This window comes from Salvelinus fontinalis, chromosome 31, assembly GCF_029448725.1.
Source record: "Salvelinus fontinalis isolate EN_2023a chromosome 31, ASM2944872v1, whole genome shotgun sequence".
Taxonomy (NCBI): domain Eukaryota; kingdom Metazoa; phylum Chordata; class Actinopteri; order Salmoniformes; family Salmonidae; genus Salvelinus; species Salvelinus fontinalis.
In genome coordinates, this window is record NC_074695.1 from 22,085,572 (window position 1) to 22,112,129 (window position 26,558).

At 40.7% G+C, this 26,558-nt stretch overlaps 1 long non-coding RNA gene across 1 annotated transcript; it reads left to right on the top strand.

Moving 5' to 3' along the window:
• Positions 1-3,762: 3,762 nt before the first annotated feature.
• On the top strand, positions 3,763-9,623 carry LOC129829819 (uncharacterized). The gene is made up of 2 exons (XR_008755458.1): positions 3,763-6,700; positions 8,533-9,623. It is a non-coding gene; the product is annotated as an uncharacterized LOC129829819 (long non-coding RNA).
• The last annotated feature ends 16,935 nt before the right edge of the window (positions 9,624-26,558 follow it).

The window sequence follows — 26,558 nt, forward strand, 5'->3', positions numbered from 1 at the left end:
TTGTTATGGACATTTTTACACGCGTTCAAAACACCTGTTCAGTGTGCATTTACATGTGTGTTTAAAGTAACCTACTTTTCCAAAACCCCATTTGTTTTATGAATAAGTTAAAGCAATAATAGTCACTATACTTTCCAAATCACAAATGTTGAATCAAAATGTTTTCTAAAAATAATTTATAAACTGTTACGAGGCAGCGGAGGAAGGACCGGGGTGCACAACATTTGAGATAAATAAGCTTCTTCTGCATATGGAAAATGTCTGGGATCTTTAATTTCAGCTCATGAAACATGAAACACGAGACCAACACTTTACATGTTGCATTTATATTTTTGTTCAGTGTATAACTAAAACTAATGAGACTGTTTCAGCATGTAAAAAGTAACAGTACAAAACATACATTATTTTAGCAAACAAAATAAGTGAGTTTGACTGAATATTTAATAAACATTTCAAAACAATACATTATACTATAGACCTGCTAAAATACTCACATCCAGCATAAAAAAACATTAGAAACAGAATAAACTAAAATAATTCCGTATTTATTTCAGATGTAACAATTGTTCATGAAGCAAACATTGTATGACTTGGTGAAGGTGTGGTAGAAATAAGCAGTCAGTTTTCCTCCCCCTCCTTCATCCATGGTGCTCATTCAACATGGCATTTGGAGATTCCTGTGAACATCAACAGTCATAAACATGTCATTTTGAGCAGCAACATCTTCGTAACAAGAATTTAGACCAGTTGACAGTTCAACAGAATTCAGTCTTGTTCATGTTGATGATCGTACTAGAGGTCGACCGATTAATCGGAATGGCCAATTAATCGGTGCCGATTTCAAGTATTCATAAAAATCGGAAATCGGTATTTTTGGGCGCCGATTTGCCGTTTAAAACCTGTTTGGGCTGCAAGCCCCCAGTCGGGATCAATATGACAACAGCCACTTCAAGTGCAGGGCGCGAAATTCAAAATCTATTTTTTTTTTTAAATATTTAACTTTCACACATTAACAAGTCCAATACAGCATTTGAAAGATAAACATCTTGTCAATCCAGCCAACATGTCCGATTTTTTTAATGTTTTACAGAGAAAACACCACATATTTATGTTAGCTCACCACCAAATAAAAAAGAGGACAGACATTTTTCACAGCACAAGTAGGATGCAAGTAGCATGCACAAGCCAACCTAACTAACCTAGAACCAACCTAAATAACCTAGAAAAAACTACCTCAGATGACAGTCCTATAACATGTTACACAATAAATCTATGTTTTGTTCAAAAAATTGTGCATATTTTAGCTATAAATCAGTTTTACATTACTGCTCCCATCATAGCTACAGTCTGAAATCGCACGGGAGTAGCCAGAGAAAATACAGACACCAACGTCAACTACTAAATACACATCATAAAACATTTCAGAAAAATATATGGTGGATAGCTAATGAAAGACAAAGATCGTGTGAATAGAGCCAATATTTCAGATTTTTGAAGTGTTTTACAGCGAAAACACAATATATCGTTATATTAGCTTACTACATTAGCTAGCACACGGCAGCATTGATTCTAGTCAAACGGTAGCATAGCACAGTTCGACAGATATATGAAAAAGCATCCCAAATTGGGTCCTTATCTTTGTTGATCTTCCATCAGAATGTTGTAAAGGGGTCCATTGTCCAGTACAGTCTTTGTTTGGGATCCAGAACGAACTATTTCCCTCTTGAATTAGCAAGCACACTGGCCATGCGACGCTAACCTCTCCATCTTGACAAAATTCTTGTGTCGCATCACGTCTAAAGTCCAGAATAAATTTCAATAATATAATTAAACTATATTGAAAAAACATACTTTAGGATGATATTGTGACATGTATCAAATAATATCGAAGCCAGAGATCATATTCACCTTTAACGAGCGTTTTCCAGGAGCCGAGTCCAGGTTCTACTTCGTGCCCAGAAAAAAAAATAAAGTGCGCAGGTCTCACTCCAAGAGGTTGTGTTCAGTCCCTGGACGAGATATTCAAGTCCTTTCTGCTCTCACTTCCGCATGACACCCAGAGGAAGGCGTATGACGTGTTTCTACAGTCCTAAGTGACATGCCCTTTTATAGACAAGGTCTTGAAGAGAGACCTCGCATTTGGAAATCTCAATTCCGGATAGGAAATGGGCTGTAAGAATAGTTCTGTTCCACTTAGAGAAATAATTCAAACGTTTTTAGAAACTAGAGACTGTTTTCTATCCAATAGTAGTAAATATATGCATATTGTAAGAGCAAAAATTGATTAAGAGGCCGTTTGAAAATGTGCACATATTTTCCAGTTTTTCAATACGCCCCCTGCAGCCATAAGAAGTTAAAAAAATAAAAATGTACACCTTTATTTAACTAGGCAAGTCAGTTAAGAACACATTCTTATTTTCAATGACGGCCTAGGAACGGGGCAGAACGACAGATTTTTTACCTTGTCAGCTCGGGGGATGCAATCTTGCAACCTTACAGTTAACTAGTCCAATGCTCTAACACCTGATTACATTGCACTCCACGAGGAGCCTGCCTGTTTGCGAATGCAGTAAGCTAAGGTAAGTTGCTAGCTAGCATTAAACTTATCTTATAAAAAACAATCAATCAATGACTGTCATTGCTCCAATGTGTACTTAACCATAAACATCAATGCCTTTCTTAAAATCAATACACAAGTATATATTTTTAAACCTGCATATTTAGCTAAAAGAAATCCAGGTTAGCAGGCAATATTAACCAGGTGAAATTGTGTCATTTCTCTTGCGTTCATTGCACGCAGAGTCAGGGTATATGCAACAGTTTGGGCCGCCTGGCTCTTTGCGAACTAATTTGCCAGAATTTTACGTAATTATGAAAACATTGAAGGTTGTGCAATGTAACAGGAATATTTAGACTCATGGATGCCACACGTTAGATAAAATACGGAACGGAATAAACGTTTTGTTTTCGAGGTGATAGTTTCCGGATTAGTCAAAGGTATATGGTTTAGAGAGAAATAGTCGACGCGTTATAATTCCTGTAATAACTTGCGGCTGAATTTGAAAGGGGTTCCTTCGTTATTTTACCGTTCATGTCTTCCATAGAGAATGTCTTGATCTACTTCAAATAAGGTCTGTGTTTCGTGCAGGCTTAAACCGCCTCGACGTTTTGATACCCATGTAAATCTCACTAGGATAAGGTAACGTTTGTCAACATATTTTCATAAATCCACTCTATAATTTTTTTTATCTTCGCTTATATTTAGCCAATATTGATCAGAGTTACCTTGTCCTATGGATATCTACACAGTTATAAAATTGGCACGGTGATGTAAGCCTACACGAAACACAGACCTTATTTTAAGTGAACCTAAAAATATCCTATGGAATAAATGAAGGAACCGCTTTTCAGATTTTGCTAGAAGGTGTCATGGGAATTATGACTCGCACTTTGGTTGTCAATTCTTACCATGCCCGTTATTAAAATATGATTTCCTGCATATAGAAATTAAAGTTTTTGTTTTCAACATTCATCACAGGTAACTTAAACTCTCTTTTCATTTAAACAGTTGAGAGTATTTGTCTCCTAAGCAGACTCTTCAGTATCATTGTCACTTCAGAGCTGTGTGTGTGTATTTATGTATTATATTAAGTTAAAATAAAAGTGTTCATTCAGTATTGTTGCAATTGTCATTATTACAAAAATGTGTGTGTGTGTATGATATATATATATATATATATATATATTTTTATAAATCAGCCGAGTAATTGGTATCAGCTTTTTTGGTTCTCCAATAATCGGTATCGGTATTGAAAAATCATAATCGGTCAACCTTTAATCGGTACAACATGAGACAGATAGCAAAATAGCAAGCCATGGTATATCAGACCGTATAGCAGGGGTATGAGTCAATATTACTTGTTTACTGTTGTAATTACATTGGTAACCTGTTTTTAATAGCAATAAGGCACCTTGGGGGTATATGGCCAATATACCACGGCTAAGGGCTGTATCCAGGAACTCTGCGTTGCATCGTGCTAAGAAATGTCCTGAGCAGTGGTATATTGTCCATATAGCACAAACCCCTGAGGTGCCTTATTGCTTAAATATATCACAGATACATGCGCATGTGAGGTTTCAAATAATAATGTTACTACTACTAGCTTGCTCTCTCCCTGGTTCTCCTGAACATGTTTATCTGATATAGCTAGTTGTTATTGTTCTTCCTTGCTCATCCAAAGCAGGCTTTTCTCTTCACTAGTCTTCAGATGCTTAACTACATGATCATCATGTTGTGGCTGTAACATGGACATTGCATTAGAACAACAACTAGATACACTCTTAGAAAAAATGGTTCCAAAAGGGTTCTTCAGCTGTCCCCATAGTATAACCCTTTTTGATTCGAGGTAGAACCATTTTGGGTTCCATGTAGAGCCCTCTGTGGAAAGGGTTGTACATGGAACCCAAAATGGTTCTACTTGGAACCCAAAATGGTTCTACTTGGAACGAACAAAGGTTCTACCTGGAACCAACATGGGTTCTTCATAATGTTATCATATGCGGTCAGCTGAATAACTTTTTAAGTTCTAGATAGCACCTTTTTTTCTAAGAGTGTAGCTATATCAGATTTTCAGATTTTCAGACATTTTCAGGAAAAGCAGCTAATTTAGCAAGCCAATAAAATACCTATTGCATTGGTTCAACCTTGAAATATAACTACTAAAGATAGAGATCTTACCTTTTTATCTCTGTAGCAGTTTGAGCTCACCTCGTCTGGGCACTGCAACAGCCAGATCTTATTCCCCATTCTTTATTGTCTAGAAGATTCTGCAGGGAGCTAGCCTGTTCTCCTAAAACATTAGCTAATAGCTAAATTAGCCTAATTGAGCGAATCAATCTCAGCTTGCTAACTAGCAAAGCCAACTAATTATACAACAAATATACACAAAGTAAACAATTATTTTCTAAAATAATGTTAGTCTCAACCAAATGACAAGTACAAAGAACTACTGCTCTGTTCCCGAAATGTAACAACCATTAGTTACAGACTAGACAGAAGACTATTGCTAGCTAGCTAACCAGCCATGCTATTTCAATGAAAAGAAGCTAACTTGCCAGTGTCACCTTTGTAGTTGTAATGCTATGTGGAAAAAGTAGTTTTAATTTCTTCCTCCATTTTTCTCACCAACACTTACAGCCAAATGTTTAATACCCTGGGTCTTCCCAGAACACATTATGGAAAGTCTATAGAAACAGTGGTTAGTGGTCACTTTATTAGGTACAACCCCCTTTGCATCTGGAATAGCGTGAATTCAAAACTGTTGATGAAACGGAAAGGAGATAGACTGTTCAAGTTTTTAAGTTCAGTTTGAGTTTATTACAGTCAGTACAAGTTTTGGAACTTTTCTGAGTTACAAAAGACAACCACAGACTGTGCTGTCATTTTGCACATTCTAAAGTTCAAACAAACAGTAACAGAATACCTGAATACTTCTCTGCATGCTTTAGTGTCAGTATATATAAATATAGAAGCGCACGGATTGATTCCTTTAAGTAAGTTTAACATCGAAAAACATCGACCTCTTCCTTTAACGTTACCAATCTGTAAGTGAGCTATTTTATTTCCAGATTTTAGATATGTATTTATGCATTCCATCACAGTTTACAACTAGTACCGTATAGCATTTATGGATGTGTATTTCTCTATTGAAAGTCCGCTAGCATGTTGTGCTAACAAGCATCCCATACCTTTCTATTGTATTTTAGCTAGCTAAGTTAGCTGGTTAGCTGTTTTTATACTGACTAACGTTAGCCAAGAGGGTGTTGTACCTAGTTTGTTTACTAATTTCATAGAGAAGACATCGCCCTTTTCTGACAAGTCATTTCATGCCAACTGTCAGCCCAGTAACTTGTGATAGAAATGCATGCCATCATCGTTATGTTACTGAAACTAACTTTGTAATCTATTTCATGCCTGCTAGTTAACAGTATAATGTTAGCTAATTTGTGTGCTAACCCAGCTAGCTATTTATTGTTCAAAGGCATGAAAGAGACACTGGATGTATGTCAGAGACACATACAGTAGTAACCCTCTGTAGCATCCCTGTAGGCTTGCTTGATGACATCTACCAAGAGGTCTGGACCTTTAGGGCTCAGAAAGAACAGAATAGGTCTACACAAAGATACTGGTGATATAGCTATTGGCAAGTGTGCATAACCTACACTGGTCCAGGGCAAGCATCCCTGGTCCCACTCCTCTCCCTCAATTACTACAGTAGCATTACACTACAGTAGCATTACTTGAACTTCTATTGCTGCATACTGGAGCTGGTATAAATACCATCCTCCTGTATCACCAGCAGGTTGGAGATGTGGCCACCACCATTCCCAGTATGTACCACTTCTGTTTTTCATTTCTTTCTACTTGGAAAGGTGGTTCATGCACTTTATGTTGTCTAGTTCCAGGTGAATAAAGGGATAATTTATTTTTGTGTGCTCCACTATAATAAATAGGCTTTCCACATGTCAAAAATAGAGTGGATGGTTAAAGGGCATTCCTTTTTTTGACATGTGTGCTCATATCTTAAGGTGTTTAATCTCGGTCACTGTGTTTTACAGCAATCGCCTTCAACGTGGAGACAGTGACGTACAACACCCTGAAGTTTCAGGTGTGGGATCTTGGTGTACAGATGAGTATCAGGTAATTACATGAATACCACAACAAGCCTTTCATGTATATGCATAAACACATAGACATTGTTGAGTGTAAAAGGAAGACAGAAGCTTCCTCAAGGCATCACAACTTGCCATACATTATTTTGCCAAGCCTCTTTGTATAATGGTTTGGTCTAGTTGCCAATGCTCGCCATATTCTTTCCCCTAGCCCTTGTTTCTCTTTCCTCGTCCTAATTTTTTACCCCCAAATCCTGAGCTACTGAGCTAATTGATCAGTTCAGTTATTGCCTTAATTCAACACACCTGGTCTACCAGGTCGGTTAATCAAAAACATGAAGTGCCTGCAGCACTACAGGACCAGGGTTGCCAACCTCTGACATACTGTATCGGATGGAACACACACACACTGCATTCATTGTGAGATTTCTGCAATACAACCAAATAAAATTGGCCACGCTGTTGATCCCTCACTTAAACCACACACAGCGTGTAAACATTTCATTTAAGATTACATTACATACTGGTACTTTATTTTAAATCACACCCCTGCAATCTGAAGGCCACATTCTGTAAGCCTGTGTACGTGGCAGAGATGGCAAAATATCAATGCCATCAACTGGCACTTATATCCAAGGCTGTCCGAGCATGTTACAAGTTTCTGGTATTTCCAATACTTGTCAGCAAAGGCCTGATCCATTTAACAGTGAAATGAGCAGCCCACTCCTCCCCCCAATAACAATATTTGTTGTATTTGGTACAGAGGAAACCATATCATCATCAAACCAGCTTCCGCTTACACAAGAATGTTTATAGAGGTGTGTTTGCTGTTGGTGAGGCTACATTTCTCACCTCAATGGCTATCTGGTCATTGAGGCGGTCATGTCTAGCTGTATACATGTCCTTGTATGAACACCAACCATTCAACACACTCCATTACATTTGACAGCGTGTAAGATATTGAATGGGTCAGGGTTTGCAGTGCACCAGAGTGCTACATAGTTTTTTGTTGTTGTTTGAACTTGAGGTCTCACATTACCGGAAAAGTTGAGCATGTCCTTGACAATAGCAACATTCTGGTAAATGAGATTGGAGACAGTGGTCAGCATAGTCCAGCAGTGAGTTTCCCCTGCAGCCTCAGGCTCGTCCAGTGACTTTCCCCTGCAGCCTCAGGCTCGTCCAGTGAGTTTCCCCTGCAGCCTCAGGCTCGTCCAGTGACTTTCCCCTGCAGCCTCAGGCTCGTCCAGTGACTTTCCCCTGCAGCCTCAGGCTCGTCCAGTGACTTTCCCCTGCAGCCTCAGGCTCGTCCAGTGACTTTCCCCTGCAGCCTCAGGCTCGTCCAGTGACTTTCCCCTGCAGCCTCAGGCTCGTCCAGTGAGTTTCCCCTGTAGCCTCAGGCTCGTCCAGTGACTTTCCCCTGCAGCCTCAGGCTTGTCCAGTGACTTTCCCCTGCAGCCTCAGGCTCGTCCAGTGAGTTTCCCCTGCAGCCTCAGGCTCGTCCAGTGACTTCCCCCTGCAGCCTCAGGCTCGTCCAGTGAGTTTCCCCTGTAGCCTCAGGCTCGTCCAGTGAGTTTCCCCTGCAGCCTCAGGCTCGTCCAGTGAGTTTCCCCTGCAGCCTCAGGCTCGTCCAGTGACTTTCCCCTGCAGCCTCAGGCTCGTCCAGTGCTGCCACACACACAGTTGTTCAACATGGCTTATTTTTCTTCCCACTAACATGCCATTCAATAATATAAGATGAGAGAATGTAGAGTATGAAGAATGATTTCTCGTACTATTTTACGTTACATAATTAACAACTACTTCTGAAAAACAGTAATTATTCTAAACTTTCGTGTCTTTTCCGTGTTGGTTTTTTCACAGGGAAATGCACAAATAGTCCACATGCAGTCCAGTATGTCCTGGCCTGGGTTTGTCTGAAGTTGGGAAGCAGCTTCACCTTGGAAACACAAATGGGCTGTTCACACAAGCCAACACTTTTAGAGTGAAACTGTGGTATTCAGTCACGACCATGTTCTGTATCAGAATCAACGTTATGAATTGCTTTGTCTTGAAATCCATTTTCCTTACCTTATCCTGACACTTTTTATGGAACCTTTAGATATAAATGTATTGTGTCGAACAAACATGCCTCACTGACTATAGAATAACAAATCAAGTCAGCTATATTCATAACATTTCTATCTGCAACGATCCACAATGAAAGTGCCCCAGGAAATAGAGGAGTCCAATCAGAGGTGTATTCATTACACAAATTCTATTGCAAAACGTTTTGTAACAGAAACCGTTTACTGCAAATGCTGTCCAGTTCCATGTTGTTCAAAACTCCCTTTCCTATACTACTCGTTTTCCTAGCTTCCTTTCCTATCGTTTCTGTGCTTCCTTGTCTTTTCTCCTTTCCCGGTTCATTTAATGATTTATTTTCCTTATATCCTAGCTCCCTTTCTTTTCTTTTCTTTGCCATCTACCTTTCCTTTTCTCCTTTCCTATTCTAGCTCATCTACCTTTCCTAGCTCCCTTTGCTTAGCATTAGTGTTATTAATATCTAGTTTATCAATATGTTCAACACTATTTGGATTGGGATATTATAAATTGCTATGATTTTTTACATTCGTGAATGATGCAAGGTGGCTGACTGTGTGTGTATATATATTTATTATTATATAATAATAAAAAAAGCTATTTTGTCAGTTCTAAATTAAATGACATTTTAATTGTTGTGGCAGTGAGGGCTTCAAATAGTGATCAAATAGTGTATTGGTCACATAGTTTAGCATATCAAAGTGCATTTGGAATTTTACACCGGTAACAAAGTGTACATGCTACTTATTTTTCCCAATGTAGTGATTTTTTTAAATGTATACATTTTAAATATTGTATAACATATCATGTGGCCTAGCGTACTGCTTGGGCTTATTAGTCAACCATAAATAAATAAACATGCCTATTCCCTATTTTTATTTTGTGCAATGGCTTGAAGAATTTGCTCAGGACATGAATGTGGCCTGTTAATATTTGTCATGGTTTCACAGTCCAACCATTTATGCTACTTTGTTGATAAGCAACACACAATATTTAAATACTTGGATGGCTCACAACTTCCTCTAGCTAAATCAAGACAAGACCAGGGTACTTATTATTGGAGCCACAGCACAGAGAGAGAATCTGGCCGCACATTTTAATTCACGGCCACTAAATATTTTTTATTCTGAACTCAATTTCTAATCACACATTACGAATGTGAACAAAATAGCATTTTACCACCCCTCAGGTGCCAAGGTACGTCCGTTTCTATCTCAGGCTGATACGGAGATGCATCCGTTCTTCTATTACAAGCAGGCTTGACTACTGTAATGCTCTCCTGTCTGGTCTACCCAAGAAAGTCACTGGTCAACTGCAAAACATACAGAATGCTGCAGCACGGGTACTGACCAAGACCAGACAGAGAGCACACATTACATCGGTTTTAAGGTCTCTGCACTGGCTACCTGTGAGTTATAGAATACATTTTAAGATTATTCTATTGGTTTTCAACTCAATCCATGATTGTGCACCTCAATACATGTCAGACATGCTTTTGAGTTATGTACCCAGTAGATCTCTCAGGTCCTCTGGCACTGGCCTTTTAACTATCCCAAAGCCTAGGACCAAGAGGCATGGAGAGGCAGACTTTAGTTATTACGCCCCCAGCCTCTGGAATAGCTTGCCAGGGATCCTGGGGGGGCCAGAAACTGTGGACATATTTAAAAGGGATCTTAAAACACACATTTTTAGCTTTTCTTTTCCTTAGGGTGCTTTTTTAGTTTTTTAGTTTAAAAATCTTATTCTTTTGTTTCTATTGTAAATATTTCAGTTTTTATTTTCATAGTTTTTTCCTGTGAAGTGTTGCATTCATGTCTGAAATGTGCTATATTTTTTATCTGACCTTTATTTAGCTAGGCAATTCTTATTTACAATGACGGTCTACACCAGCAAAACCCAGACAACGCTGGGCTAATTGTGCACCGCCCTATGGGACTCCCAATCACAGCCTGTTGTGATACAGCCTGGATTCAAACCAGGGTGTCTGAAGTGATGCCTCTTAGCACTGAGATACAGTGCCTTAGACTGCTGCGCCACTCAGGAGCCCAAAGGCTGGGGGAACATATTGTTACTATAAAATAATGAATACACAATGGAGGGGATTTGTTTTCACATGGACTTAGCTTGGTACGTCAGAGGAAGAATTGGCGATTGGCAATTGACATGTTATTAACTTGAGGTATGAAATAAGGTATCAAATAATTGGAACGTTAATGACATCTTCATGGGTCCACCTTGGGTGGGTCAAAGGTCATGCAGTACCTGTATGCATTTTGGGGTATATTGATGAGACAGAATGGGCAGCATTGGGATGTGCTTTATTATCACTTGCTACCCTAGATGATAACTACACCTAACTTCCCACAGAACAAGGAGACCCATTGGAAAAGTTTCATAGAGTCATCATGGATTCAGTGTAAAATCAGTCAATGCAGCCTATTTTCAAATTGGCCGCCATTTACTTCAATGTGGAGGGAATGAATAGATTTTCAGGGCAGAAATTAATAATTTGTGTAATAAGACCAATAAAGACTGAACATGTGTATTACTGTGAGGAAAATGCTAAAAGATGGCACAGAGAGTGAGTTACAGTATATGTACTTAGCTAAATATTACCAGAACGTCTGCTTAATTACTCAAATGTAAATGTAATCATGGTAGAAAATGACTGAAGTTAAGATGGGCTCAGGGGATCTTATACATTTTTTTCTATGAGATAATATCGGTCATTTAACATGACCTTTATGAGCTTATTTTTCAATGCATAAATGCTTTAAAAAAATTGCAAAATGTGACATTAGCTACCAAATAAAAATGACCATAACAAGCATTCTAATCACCTGTAAATGCACACTGAACAGGTGTAATGAACGTGTGTAAAAATGACCATAAGTGTTCTAATCACCTGTAAATGCACACTGAACAGGTGTAAAAAAAACACGTGTACAAAAAAATGACATTTTACACTTGAAAAAAGCAATTGAAAAATGATCATAACAAGTGTTCAAATCACCTGTAAACACACTAGACAGGCCAAAAAATCAGGTGTCCAAAAAATTACATTTGACACGTGTCTGTAATACCAATGTGTTTCAAGCAGACCACCATAGTACCTGTGCCCAAGAACACAAAGGCAATCTGCCCAAATGACTACAGACCCGTAGCACTCACGTCCGTAGCCATGAAGTGCTTTGAAAGGTTGGTAATGGCTCACATCAACACCATTATCCCAGACCCACTCAAATTTGCATACCGCCCAAACAGATCCACAGATGATGCAATCTCTATTGCACTGCACACTGCCCTTTCCCACCTGGACAAAAGGAACACTTATGTGAGAATGCTATTCATTGACTACAGCTCAGCGTTCAACACCATAGTACCCTCAAAGCTCATCACTAAGCTAAGGATCCTGGGACTAAACACCTCCCTCTGCAACTGGATGCTGGACTTCCTGACGGGCCACCCCCAGATGGTGAGGGTAGGTAACAACACATCTGCCACGCTGATCTTCAACACTGGAGCTCCCCAGGGGTGCGTGACACATCAAGACAGTCGTGAAGAATGCACGACAAAGCCTATTCCCCCTCAGGAAACTAAAAAAATTTGGCATGGGTCCTGAGATCCTCAAAAGGTTCTACAGCTGCAACATTGAGAGCATCCTGACTGGTTGCATCACTGCCTGGTACTGCAATTGCTCGGTCTCTGACCACAAGGCACTACAGAGGGTAGTACGTACGGCCCAGTACATCATCCAGGAGCTCTACACCAGGCGGTGTCAGAGGAAGGCCCTGAAAATTATCAAAGACCCCAGCCACCCCAGTCATAGACTGTTCTCTCTACTACCGCATGGCAAGCGGTACCGGAGTGCCAATTCGAGGACAAAAATGCTTCTCAAAAGTTTTTACCCCCAAGCCATAAGACTCCTGAACAGGTAATCAAATGGCTACCCAGACTATTTGCATTATGTGCCCCCCCCAACCCCTATTTTACGCTGATGCTACTCTCTGTTTATCATATATGCATAGTCACTTTAACTATACATTCATGTACATACTACCTCAATTTGGCCGACCAACCAGTGCTCCCGACCAACCAGTGCATAGTCACTTTAACTATACATTTATGTACATACTACCTCAATTGGGCCAGCCAACCAGTGGTCCCGCACATTGGCTAACCGGGCTATCTGCATTGTGTCCCGCCACCCACCACCCACCAACCCCTCTTTTACGCTACTGGACAGTTTGATTTCACAGAAGTGTGATTGACTTGGAGTTACATTGTGTTGTTTAAGTGTTCCCTTTATTTTTTTGAGCAGTGTATTTTGTTTGCCTTTACCTCCCTTATCTCACCTCACTTGCTCACATTGTATATAGAGTTATTTTTTCACTGTATTATTGACTGTATGTTTGTTCTACTCCATGTGTAACTATGTGTTGTTGTATGTATCGAACTGCTTTGCTTTATCTTGGCCAGGTCGCAATTGTAAATGAGAACGTGTTCTCAATTTGCCTACCTGGTTAAATAAAAAAATAAAAAAATAAAAAACGTCTCAACACTTGTATTTATCATTTTTCACGTGATTGACACTTCCAAATCAAAGTTTATTTGTCACGTGCGCCGAATACAACAGGTGTAGACCATACAGTGAAATGCTTACTTACAGGCTCTAACCAATTGTGCAAAAAAATTATTAAATGAACAATAGGTAAGTAAAGAAATAAAACAACAGTAAAAAGACAGGCTATATACAGTAGCGAGGCTGTAAAAGTAGTGAGGCTACATACAGACACCGGTTAGTCAGGCTGATTGAGGTAGAATGTACATGTATATATGGTTAAAGTGAATATGCATATATGACGAACAGAGAGGTCATCAATGCACATTTGTGGCCTGCTGGAGGTCATTTTGCAGGGCTCTGGCAGTGCACCTCCTTGCACAAAGGCGGAGGTAGCGGTCCTGCTGCTGGGTTGTTGCCCTCCTACGGCCTCCTCGACGTCTCCTGATGTACTGGCCTGTCTCCTGGTAGCGCCTCCATGGTCTGGACACTACGCTGACAGACACAGCAAACCTTTTTGCCACAGCTCGCATTGATGTGCCATCCTGGATGAACTGCACTACCTGAGCCACTTGAACTGCACTACCTGAGCCACTCATGCTACCACTAGAGTGAGAGCACCGCCAGCATTCAAAAGTGACCAAAACATCAGCCAGGAAGCATAGGAACTGAGAAGTGGTCTGTGGTCACCACCTGCAGAATCACTCCTTTTTTGGGGGTGTCTTGCTAATTGCCTATAATTTCCACCTTTTGTCTATTCCATTTGCACAACAGCATGTGAAATGTATTGTCAATCAGTGTTGCTTCCTAAGTGGACAGTTTGATTTCACAGAAGTGTGATTGACTTGGAGTTACATTGTGTTGTTTAAGTGTTCCCTTTATTTTTTTGAGCAGTGTATATATAAAAATAAATAAAAATATAAAAAGGCCATGGTGGCGAAGTAAATACAATATAGCAAGTAAAAAAAAACACTGGAATGGTTGGTTTGCAGTGGAAGAAAGTGCAAAGGTTTGAGGTAAGACGATTTTAACCTTTTGGCCTTCTACAGGTTACAGATATTTTTTATACATACAAACTTTTGTCCTGAATGTGGTATCTGCAAAGAACATGAACCGAACGTAGCTAGTCGAAGTTAGCTAGTCAATCAAGCAACTCTACGCCAGATGTTAGAGTTGCTTTGCAGCTTCCGGTTTCATTTCCAAATTAAATGCCTAGAGTTTGTTTTAGAATGGCATTCGATAACAACGTTATACTAGTAGATGGCGTAGTATAGGCTTGGGCCTTCAGCAAATTACTTTTTATTATGCTATAAAGACACAGAAGAGCTTTGTCTAGAATAAACACCTGAGCTGCAAAATAGAAAGTAAATATGTTTAGGCTAGGCCTATTCCACTATCTAAATATGCAATGCTGTTGTGTGTTATTTAAGATTGCATAATAAATTTTTACAGCCGCGTGGGGCTACTGTGGTGATCACGTAACCTAATGAATCACACTTTTTCCAGGATTTGGGAGCACGGACTGTAAGCCTTATACTAGGCATTTTGACTGTTGTATTTGCAAATTCCACTCTATATGTAGGCTTGTTATAGGCATTTGCATTGCACAACCCCATCATGCTATATCCATATAAATAAATGAGACACAACAAAGTCTTGGCTATAACCTGTCCTGAGCGAAATAGCCAAGGGGTCCCAAATGGTCAAGCCTATCTATAGCCTATTCTTATTGCCAGATCTGTTTTCTCTATCAGCCACTGCATGTGCTTCTTCTACTATTTTGTAAAAAAAAATATTTAGAGGCTATATTTAGAGGCCTGTGAGCTAGGGTCTCTTTAAGGGGAGGCCTATAATAAAAACAGTTCTAAAATTATTCTTCAAGACACCAGTACCCAAAATGATAGCCTATATTGCACTGCCTACAAGTTGAATGCCTATTTTGTGGATGAATAGGCCTAAATTAAAACATTGCATTATTAAAGTGATAGGCTAAAGAACTTGAGAATTTAGATCATTTTGAATACATATGGATTTCTATAAACACATGGATAAGAAGTTCTTTTCGCTTTGATTTAGTTCCTAGTACAACTCAGACAAATGACAGAATGGATGACATACTGACTGACTGAACTTAATGAAGGATTCATTAAATGTTCAAATATGTTGGAATGATGAGTTGCAGGCATCATGCATGCTCTGCACTTTTTTTGGCTAGTAGGCAAATAGGCCTACATTGGGGTATAATGACTCTATGGCTGCATGCCTCCAGAAGGGCATCTTCTGATGCTGAGGGGTGCTTTTCCGAAAGCACATGATGCTGTGGTGCTGCATGGCGATCGCAAGTTCTTCAACTGGGAAGCTTTGCGATGGGAGGGAATAGCCTATACGGAGACAACCTAAGACCACTGCAACAGAGTTATTGTAAACTTATGCCAGTCTTAGCCTAGGTTTACCCTCTCCCTTGTTCATTTCAAGTCCATATGTTCATGACCCGATTCATCGAAATAATGTACAATTATTTTACAGAATACAGAATATGCTTTGTCAAGATTTTGAGTGATGAAATACATTTCTAAATATTCTATAAAAAAGACTCCAGTGGTCATACATAATTCATAGATTCACCAAACATCAAATATGACTAATTCAATATTGCAACATGTAACAGCTGGAAGAAGGTGAGGACCAAAGCACAGGGTAGTACATGTTCATGTTTGTTTATTGACACTGAACACTAAATACAAAAATAACAAAGGGAATAACTGAAACAGTCCTGAAAGGTGAAAAACACTAAACAGAAAACAACTACCCACAAACACACAGGTGGAAAAAGGCTACCTAAGTATGGTTGTCAATCAGAGACAACGATAGACAGCTGTCCCTGATTGAGATCCACACCCGGCCCAACACATAGAAATACAAAATCATAGAACATACAACATAGAATGCCCACCAAATCACACCCTGACCAAACCAAAATAGAGACATAAAAAGCTCTCTACGGTCAGGCCCCCCCCCCCCCCAATGGTGTGGACTCCGGCCACAAAACCTGAACCCATAGGGGAAGGTCTGGGTGGGCATTTCTCCGTGGTGGCGGCTCTGGTGAGGGACGTAGACCCCGCTCCACTTCTGGCTCGGCCCACTTAGGTGGCGCCTCTAGAGCGGGGACCTTCACCGCCGACCCCAAGCTGGGGACCCTCGTAGCGGGGGCCAGACTGGGGACCCTTGTTGGGAGCTCCGGACTGACGGGTGCCTCTGGAAGCTCCGGACTGACGGGAGCCTCTGGAAGCTCCGGACTGACGGGCGCCTCTGGAAGCTCCGGACTGACGGGCGCCTCTGGAAGCTCCGGACTGACGGGCGCCTCTGGAAGCTCCGGACTGACGGGCGCCTCTGGAAGCTCCGGACTGACGGGCGCCTCTGGAAGCTCCGGACTGACGGGCGCCTCTGGAAGCTCCGGACTGACGGGCGCCTCTGGAAGCTCCGGACTGACGGGCGCCTCTGGAAGCTCCGGACTGACGGGCGCCTCTGGAAGCTCCGGACTGACGGGCGCCTCTGGAAGCTTTGTGCCATGGATCATCACTGGAGGCTTTGTGCCATGGATCATCACTGGAGGCTTTGTGCCATGGATCATCACTGGAGGCTTCTTACCATGGATCATCACTGGAGGCTTCGTGCCATGGATCATCACTGGAGGCTTCGTGCCATGGATCATCACTGGAGGCTTCTTGCCATGGATCATCACTGGAGGCTTCGTGCCATGGATCACCACTGGAGAATTCCTGCCATGGATCATTACTGGATCACCCGGTAAGCACAGGGAGTTGGCTCAGGTCTCCAACCTGACTCTGCCACACTCTCCGTGTGCCTCCCCCCCCAAAACATTTTTGGGGCTGCCTCTCGGGCTTTCTTGCCAGCCGTGTTCTCGTGTAATCCTTGGCCCCTCTCCTAGCTGCCTCCTCAGGACGGCGATGTTCATCCTCAGGACGGCGATGTTCACTCCTCTGTCCCCAGGGTCCCTTGCCTTCTAGGATTTTCTCATGTCCAACTATCCAGGTAACCACGCTGCTTGGTCCTCTTTTGGTGGGGTAGTTCTGTAATGGCTGTTGGAAGAAGGTGAGGACCAAAGCGCAGGGTGGTACGTGTTCATGTTTGTTTATTGACACTGAACACTAAATACAAAAATAACAAAGGGAATAACCGAAACAGTCCTGAAAGGTGAAAAACACTAAACAGAAAACAACTACCCACAAACACACAGGTGGACAAAGGCTACCTAAGTATGGTTCTCAATCAGAGACAATGATAGACAGCTGTCCCTGATTGAGAACCACACCCGGCCCAACACATAGAAATACAAAATCATAGAACATACAACATAGACTGCCCACCCAAATAACACCCTGACCAAACCAAAATAGAGACATAAAAAGCTCTCTACGGTCAGGGCGTGACACAACATCCCATTCTATGGGCTCTGTTTGCAATTATAACCAGTAGTATATACCAGGAATAATGAAACAGAATAATTATAGATTTGGTATTTTTTTGTATTTTATTAGGATCCCCATTAGCTTAAAAAGCAGCAGCTACTCTTCCTGGGGTCCACACAAACATGAAACATTACATAATACAGAACATTAACAGACAAGAACAGCTCAAAGACAGAACTACATCAATTAAAAATACATTTTTAAAAAGGCACATGTGGCTTACATATCAATGCATACACACAAACTATCTAGGTCAAATAGGGGAGAGGCGTTGTGCCGTGAGGTGTTGCTTTATCTGTTTCTTGAACCAGGTTTGCTGTTCATTTGAGCAATATGAGATGGAACGGAGTTCCATACAATAATGGCTCTATATAATACTGTGCGCTTTCTTGAATTTGTTCTGGATTTGGGGACTGTGAAAAGACACCTGGTGGCTTGTCGGGTGGGGTAAGTGTGTGTGTCAGAGCTGTGTGTAAGTTGACTATGCAAACAATTTGGGATTTTCAACACATTGTTTCTTATAAAAAGAAGAAGTGACGCAGTCAGTTTCTCCTCAACTATTAACCAAGAGAGACTGGCATGTATAGTATTATTATCAGCCCTCTGATTACAATGAAGAGCAAGATGTGCCACTCTGTTCTGGGCCAGCAGCAGCTTAACTAGCACTGGATCACACGACTGGACAATAATCAAGACAAGACAAAACTAGAGCCTGCAGGACTTGCTTTTTGGATTGTGGTGTCAAAAAAGCAGAGCATCTCTTTATTACGGACAGACCTCTCCCCATCTTTACAACCATTGAATCTATATGTTTTAACCATGACAGTTTACAATCTAAGGTAACAGCAAGTAATTTAATCTCCTCAATTTGTTCAACAGCCGGTGTACCACATTCCGCTGAGGTCTAGAACTTAAGGAATGATTTGTACCAAATACAATGCTCTTAGTTTTAGAGATGTTAAGGACCAGTTTATTTCTGGACACCCATTCCAAATCAGACTGCACTTCTTTGTTAAGGGTTTCAGTGACTTCATTAGCTGTGGGTGCTGATGCGTATATTGTTGAATCATCAGCATTCATGGACACACATGCTTTTTTAAATGCCAGTGACAGGTCATTGGTAAAAATAAAAAACACTAGAGGGCCTAGAGAGCTGCCCTGCAGTACACCACACTTTACATGTTTGACATTAGAGAAGCTTCAATTAAAGAAAACCCTTTGAGTTCTATTAGATAGATAGTTCTGGAATCTACGATATGGCAGAGGTTGAATAGCCATAACACATACGTTTTTTCAACAACTGGTTATGGTCAATAATATCAAAGGCTGCATGGGGAACGCAGGATGCTGACTGTTTAAAGGATTTTTGTACTAATCTAAATTTGACCCAGCTGATTACAAAGCCTACTCATCCAAACTTAAAGGACCCTAAGAAATTGACTTGATTGACCTCATATTTACAAATACTCCAGAGAAATATGCTGGGAGTGGGGTATTTGCTTTGGATATTAGTGACCACAGTCCCATTGTATGTGTCAGGGATATATGGATGCCTAGATCCAAACCTCTTTTTATCAACAAGAGGAATTTTAAACATTTCAATGAATAGGCATTTTTTTGTGACTTTGATTGTTTTGCATCTATACTTGACCCAGAGTTGGCTCTGAACCACTTCTCAAATGTTTTCAATTGTATTGTAGATAAACAAGCTCCCTTTAAAACTTCTTGAGAATACAGGGGGTGCTGTTTCGCATTAGCATAATTGCCTCTACAGATTAAACTGCCTCTTATTCAATTATTGCTGTTACTATATGCATATAACCATATACCATTGGATAGAAAACAAGCTATGGTTTCTAAATCCGTTTCAATTTCGTCTCTGAGTGAAACACAGGTCATTTGACAGCACTTTCCCTGAGCCAGAAGAAGATTGCAAGATGTGTATGCTCGCTTCAACGCTCTGCCTATATATGGTCACGCCACCTATGACCCGAAACACACTTCCTTCTTCTTCCTCTGGGTGTCTGGAAGACGTCAGAGGAGAAATTTTTTGTTTATCTTGTACTGACGTGAAATAAGACCTATTTCTTTAGCGTGACCGACAACTTCCGGTTTCTGAGATGCGCGTTTTCAGAGGTGCCATTGTCTTTTGTTATGCTGACGTTACGGATGAAAACTATCTCCGTCTCGAAGTTTGTTTGATACATGTGACCATATCACCGTAATGTATGTTTTTTCAATATAGTTTAATCAGATTATTAGAATTTTTTCGGGAGTTTTGCCGTGTTCCGTTCTTTGAGTTTTTTAACTTTGGACAGGGACCGTGCCAGTCGACCAGTACCCAGGCTAAATGAAGAGGGGAAGTTGCCATTGTGAATGGATTGAACGACTCATCAGGACTAAGGACACCTTGATCAACATTCTGATGAAAGACCAGCAATAGTAAGACCCAATTTACGATGTTATTTCATATATCTGTCGTGCATGTGAACTGGTCGGGCGCGTCCAGCTGGTTCTGGCTGGCCTGGTTATGCTAATTTAGCGCTACATTTTGTTTTCGCTATAAAACATTTAAAAAATCTGAAATATTGTTTGGATTCACCAGATGTTGGGCTTTCAATGTCTGTACGCTGTGTATTTTTTCTGAAATGTTTTAAGACAAGTAATTAGTTATATAACGTTGGTCTCTGTAATTGTTCTAGCTGCATCAGCACTATATCAGATTGCAGCTGCAATGTAGAACTGTGATTTATACCTGAAAAATGCACATTTAAAAAAAAAAAACTATGCTATACCATAAATATGTTATCAGACTGTCATCTTATGAATTTGTTTGTTGGTTTGTGGCTATCAATATCTTAGTTTAGCCGAATTGGTGATAGCACCTGATGGAGTAAGAAACTGTTGGAGTAAGAAAATGGTGTCTTTTGCTAACGTGTTTAGCTAATAGATTTACATATTTTGTCTTCCCTGTAAAACATTTAAAAAATCTGAAATGGTGGTTTTATTCACAAGATCTGTGTCTTTCATTGGGTGTCTTGGACTTGTGATTTAATGATATTTAGATGCTACTATTTAATTGTGACGCTATGCTAGCGATGCTAATCAGTGTGGGGGAGGTGGGGGGTGCTCCCGGATCCGGGTTAGGTACTCTGTAGAGGTTTTAAAAAACAGAGAATTAAAAATAGGTCTTGCCCTTGGTTCAGTCCAGACTTCAGCTATCTGAAGTCATACACAAAAGAGATGCTGCCTGGGCCAAAGCTAGATTCACAGACTCGGGCCCAGACCAGCAGTCTTTCAGACGATTGAGAAATCTGTGTTTAAAACTAGCAAATTCTGATTATTATGTTAATACACTATCTGAATGTACAGAGAACCCAGCTAAATTCTGAAAAGCTGTTGCGTCACTGAAGGGTTGTGTCTCCTCTTCTCTCCCCCAATAAATTCATTTAGATTTTGTCCCTATTACTGACAAAATTGATACAATTAATGCATTTAATCACCATTTCAAAGCTCTTGAAAAGAGTAGTTTGGATGTTGATGATGAAAATCTTTTGAATGATACTGAAAATGCTGGCCAGGAGTTTTCTTTTCAGAAATTCAACGATGAAGAAGTCCTGGATGCTTTGCTAACATTAGACAACAAAAAAAAGTCCACAGGAGCTGATCATTTGGAGCCTGGTCTGCTTAAGTGTGAAGCTCACTTTATTGCTGGCTCAGTAGGCCACATTTTTATTTAACATTGTTATCAGGAAGTATTCCAAAAGCATGGAAATACGCATATGTGCTGCCACTCCATAAGGGTTGGAATACAAATAATCTTGACAACTATCACCCCATTTCAAGACTACCTTGATTAGCTTAGATTGTTGAATCCTTGGTTAATGTACTGTACAACTTTGTTCCTTTTTATCTGATAATTGTATTTTTAATATAAACCAATCAGGGTTTAGGCCTGGGCATAGTACTACCACAGCAACAACACTAGTTGTTAATGATCTTGGATGCTAGAAAGAGCTGTGCTGCCTTGTTCATTGACCTGTCAAAGGCGTTGGACACTGTTGATCATTCTGTTTTGCTGAAGAAGTTATCAAGAATAGGCCTGGGATATACAGCCTGTTTATGGTTTCAGAATTATCTTAGCAACAGACCATCTTGACAGATGGGGTTAAATCTGAATTTCTTGAGATTCAAAAAGGTGTTCCTCAGGGTTCGATATTAGGTACATTATTGTTCACCTTGTATATTTATGACATAGGAGACACTGTTAATACTTGTAACATTCATCTCCATGCAGATGACACAGTTTAGTATTCCTGTGCCACCCCTGTGCAGCAGGTCATTCGTGAACTTCAGCATGACTGATTCAATTCAGAAATCACTTACAGATCTTAAATTAGTGTTGAATACAAGTAAAACCAGGCTCATGCTATTTTCTAGGTCATGAAATGTTGACCCTGAGGACCTGCATATTTGTGCTACAAATGGAGCTCAAATTGAGCTTGTTTCTCAATATAAGTACCTGGGTGTCTGGATTGATGACAAGTTGTCCATCGTAACGCATATAGAATATCTGAGTAAGAAGCTAAGATCCAAGATTGTTTTTTTATATTGAAATAAATCATTCCTCAGTATTGAAAACAACGCTTCTCCCTGTATTGGATTTAGGTGATATTGTGTTTACGTGCATGCTGCAACCTCTGTTTTGAAACCCTTGGACGCAGTCTACCATTCCGCAATATGTTTTATCACAGGAGACAATTTTAGGGCTCATCATCGTAGTCTGTTTGTTTATTTTACCTTTATTTAACTGGGCAAGTCAGTTAAGAACAAATTCTTATTTTCAATGACAGCATAGGAACAGTGTGTTAACTGCCTTGTTCAGGCGCAGAACAACAGATTTTTACCTTGTCAGCTCGGGATTTGATCTTGCGGTTTTTAGTCTAACGCTCTAACCACTAGGCTACCTGTCGCCCCTGTGTTGAGCCTGGTTTGTAAGAAGAGAGCTGCGTTCTCTTTCATTTACTTACAAAGCAATCTTACAGAAACTCCCTCCATATGTAACTTAATTAAGTTAAGAATAATAAGTTACCAAACCTGTTCTCAGGAATGGATAACACTAGAGATACCTTCAGTCTTCACAGATTTCGGGAAAATCTGCATTTGTTTTTTGTCTCTAATTTGTGGAACAATCTGCAGTGTTCACTGCAGTTACATGTGCTGTTGCCACTCAGGCAGTTTACATTATTGATTGAGGACCTATGTAGTTGAATGTGATTGCTGTTATTAAATATACTTGTTTTGTTATTGTGTGCTGAATTATATTGTTTTATATGCATATACAGTACCGGTCAAAAGTTTGGACACATCTACTCATTCAAGTTTTTTTTTTTTTTTTTTTTACTATTTGCTACATTATAGAATAATAGTGAGGACATCAAAACTTTGAAATAACATATATGGAATCATGTAGTAAGAAAAAAAAGTGTTAAATTAAATTATATTTTAGATTCTTCAAAGCAACCACCCTTTGCCTTGATGACAGCTTTGCACATTCTTGGCATTCTCTCAATCAGCTTCACCAGGAATGCTTTTCCAACAATCTTGAAGGAGTTCCCACATATGCTGAGCACTTGTTGTCTGCCGTCCTTTACTCTGCAGTCCAACTCATCCCAAACCATGTCAATTTGGTTGAGGTCAGGTGATTGTGGAGGCCAGGTCATCTGATGCAGCACTCCATCACTCTCCTTCTTTGTCAAATAGCTCTTACACACCCCGGAGGTGTGTTTTGGGTCATTGTCCTATTGAAAAACAAATGATAGTCTTTGCTCAAACCAGATGGGATTGCGTATCGCTGCAGAATGCTTTGGTAGCCATGCTGGTTAAGCGTGCCTTCAATTCAAAATTTAAAAAAAGCACCCCCACACCATCACACCTCCTCCTCCATGCTTCACGGTGGGCACCGCACATGCGGAGATCATCCGTTCACCTACTCTGCGTCTCACAGAGACATGGTGGTTGGAACCAAAAATCTCAAATTTGGACTTATCAGATGAAGGACAGATTTCCACCCATCTAATGTCCATTGCTCGTGTTTCTTGGCCCAAGCAAGTCTCTTCTTCTTCTTATTGGTGTCCTTTAGTAGTGTTTTTTATTGCAGCAATTCGACCATGAAGGCCTGATTCACGCAGTCTCCTCTGAACAGTTGATGTTGAGATGCGTCTGTTACTTGAACTCTGTGAAGCATTTATTTGGACTGCAATTTCTGAGGCTGGTAACTCTAATGAACTTATCCTCTATAGCAGAGGTAACTCTGGGTCTTCCTTTCATGTGGCAGTCCTCATGAGAGCCAGTTTTATCATAGTGCTTGATGGTTTTTGCGACTGCACTTGAAGAAACGTGTATAACTCTTGAAATTTTCTGCATTGACTGACCTTCCTGTCTTAAAGCAGGAGTAGGAAATTCCAGTCCTCGAGGGCCTGATTGGTGTCACAGCTAACACACCTGACTCCAATAATCACCTAATTACGATCTTCAGTTTAGAATGCAATTTCATTAGTCAGCTGTGTTTGTTAGGGATGGAGAAAAAGTGTGACACCAATCAAGTCCTCGAGGATTGGAGTTGCCCACCCCTGTCCTAAAGTAATGATGGATGGTTGTTTCACTTTGCTTATTTGAGCTATTCTTACCATAATATGAACTTGGTCTTTTACCAAAAAGGCCTATCTTCTGTATACAATCCCTACCTTGTCACAACACAACTGATTGGCTCAAACGCATAAATGTAACGGATGTGAAATGGCTAGCTAGTTAGCGGGTACGCGCTAGTAGCATTTCAATCAGTTACGTCACTTGCGCTGAGACTTAAGTAGTGTTGCCCCTTGCTCTGCAAGAGCCACGGCTTTTGTGGAGCGATGGGTAACGACCGTGCTTCGTGGGCGACCGTTGTCGATGTGTGCAGAGGGTCCCTGGTTCGCGCCCGTGTCGGGGCGAGGGGACGGTTTAAAGTTATACTGTTACATTTATGCTGTTGACCCGGATCACTGGTTGCTGCGGAAAAGGAGGAGGTTGAAAGGGGGGTGAGTGTAACGGATGTGAAATGGCTAGCTAGTTAGCGGGTACGCGCTAGTAGCATTTCAATCAGTTACGTCACTTGCTCTGAGACTTAAGTAGTGTTGCCCCTTGCTTTGCAAGGGCCGCGGCTTTTGTGGAGCGATGGGTAACGACCGTGCTTCGTGGGCGACCGTTGTCGATGTGTGCAGAGGGTCCCTGGTTCGCGCCCGTGTCCGGGCGAGGGGACGCCGTAAAGTTATACTGTTACATTGATGCTGTTGACCCGGATCACTGGTTGCTGCGGAAAAGGAGGAGGTTGAAAGGGGGGTGAGTGTAACGGATGTGAAATGGCTAGCTAGTTAGCGGGTACGCGCTAGTAGCATTTCAATCAGTTACGTCACTTGCTCTGAGACTTAAGTAGTGTTGCCCCTTGCTTTGCAAGGGCCGCGGCTTTTGTGGAGCGATGGGTAACGACCGTGCTTCGTGGGCGACCGTTGTCGATGTGTGCAGAGGGTCCCTGGTTCGCGCCCGTGTCGGGGCGAGGGGACGGTTTAAAGTTATACTGTTACATTGATGCTGTTGACCCGGATCACTGGTTGCTGCGGAAAAGGAGGAGGTTGAAAGGGGGGTGAGTGTAACGGATGTGAAATGGCTAGCTAGTTAGCGGGTACGCGCTAGTAGCATTTCAATCAGTTACGTCACTTGCTCTGAGACTTAAGTAGTGTTGCCCCTTGCTTTGCAAGGGCCGCGGCTTTTGTGGAGCGATGGGTAACGACCGTGCTTCGTGGGCGACCGTTGTCGATGTGTGCAGAGGGTCCCTGGTTCGCGCCCGTGTCGGGGCGAGGGGACGGTTTAAAGTTATACTGTTACATAAAGAAGGAAAGAAATTTGACAAATTAACAAGACACACCTGTTAATTGAAATGCATCCCAGGTGACTATCTCATGAAGCTGGTTGAGAGAATGCCAAGAGTGTGCAAAGCTGTCATCAAAGCAAAGGGTGGCTACTTTGAAGAATCTCAAATGTGAAATATATATTGATTTGTTTAACACTTTTTGAGTTACTACATGATTCCATATGTGTTATTTCATAGTTTTGATGTATTCACTATTATTCTACAATGTATTAAATAGTACAAATAAATAAAAAACCCAGAATGAGTAGGGGTGTTCAAACTTTTGACTGGTACTGTATGTGTATGTTTTATTATTTTATTTTATTGGCATTTATACAGGGCTCTCTTGTAAAAAATATGTTTAATCTCAATGTGACTCCCTGTTTAAATAAAGGTTAAATAAATAGAAATATATAACAGTACAGCTCCCACAATCTTCTTATTAATCAATTTATTTCAACTAAAGCCTGCTAGCCATACAAATACGATTAGTTCTTGATATATTTGAAACGAGGTCTAGTTGTGGCCGCAGCCAGGTAGAGGCTGTGTATATTTTGGTTCTACAAAGCTGTGTCCATCATTAATTGCATTCGTTCTTGCACCATGCGATCTATAATGTTTTTTTTTTTTTTTACCTCTATGCCCATGATCTAGTTTCTTGTGGGCATATGACAGACAGTCGGCGGATGACTCTGGAACCACTGAGCTGCTTATTGCTGCGTTCAAAACAACCCGGAGCTCGGAACTCAGAAATCTCCGACTTCAATGATTTCAAGACAACTGGGAACACGAAAAAAACGAACGCCGA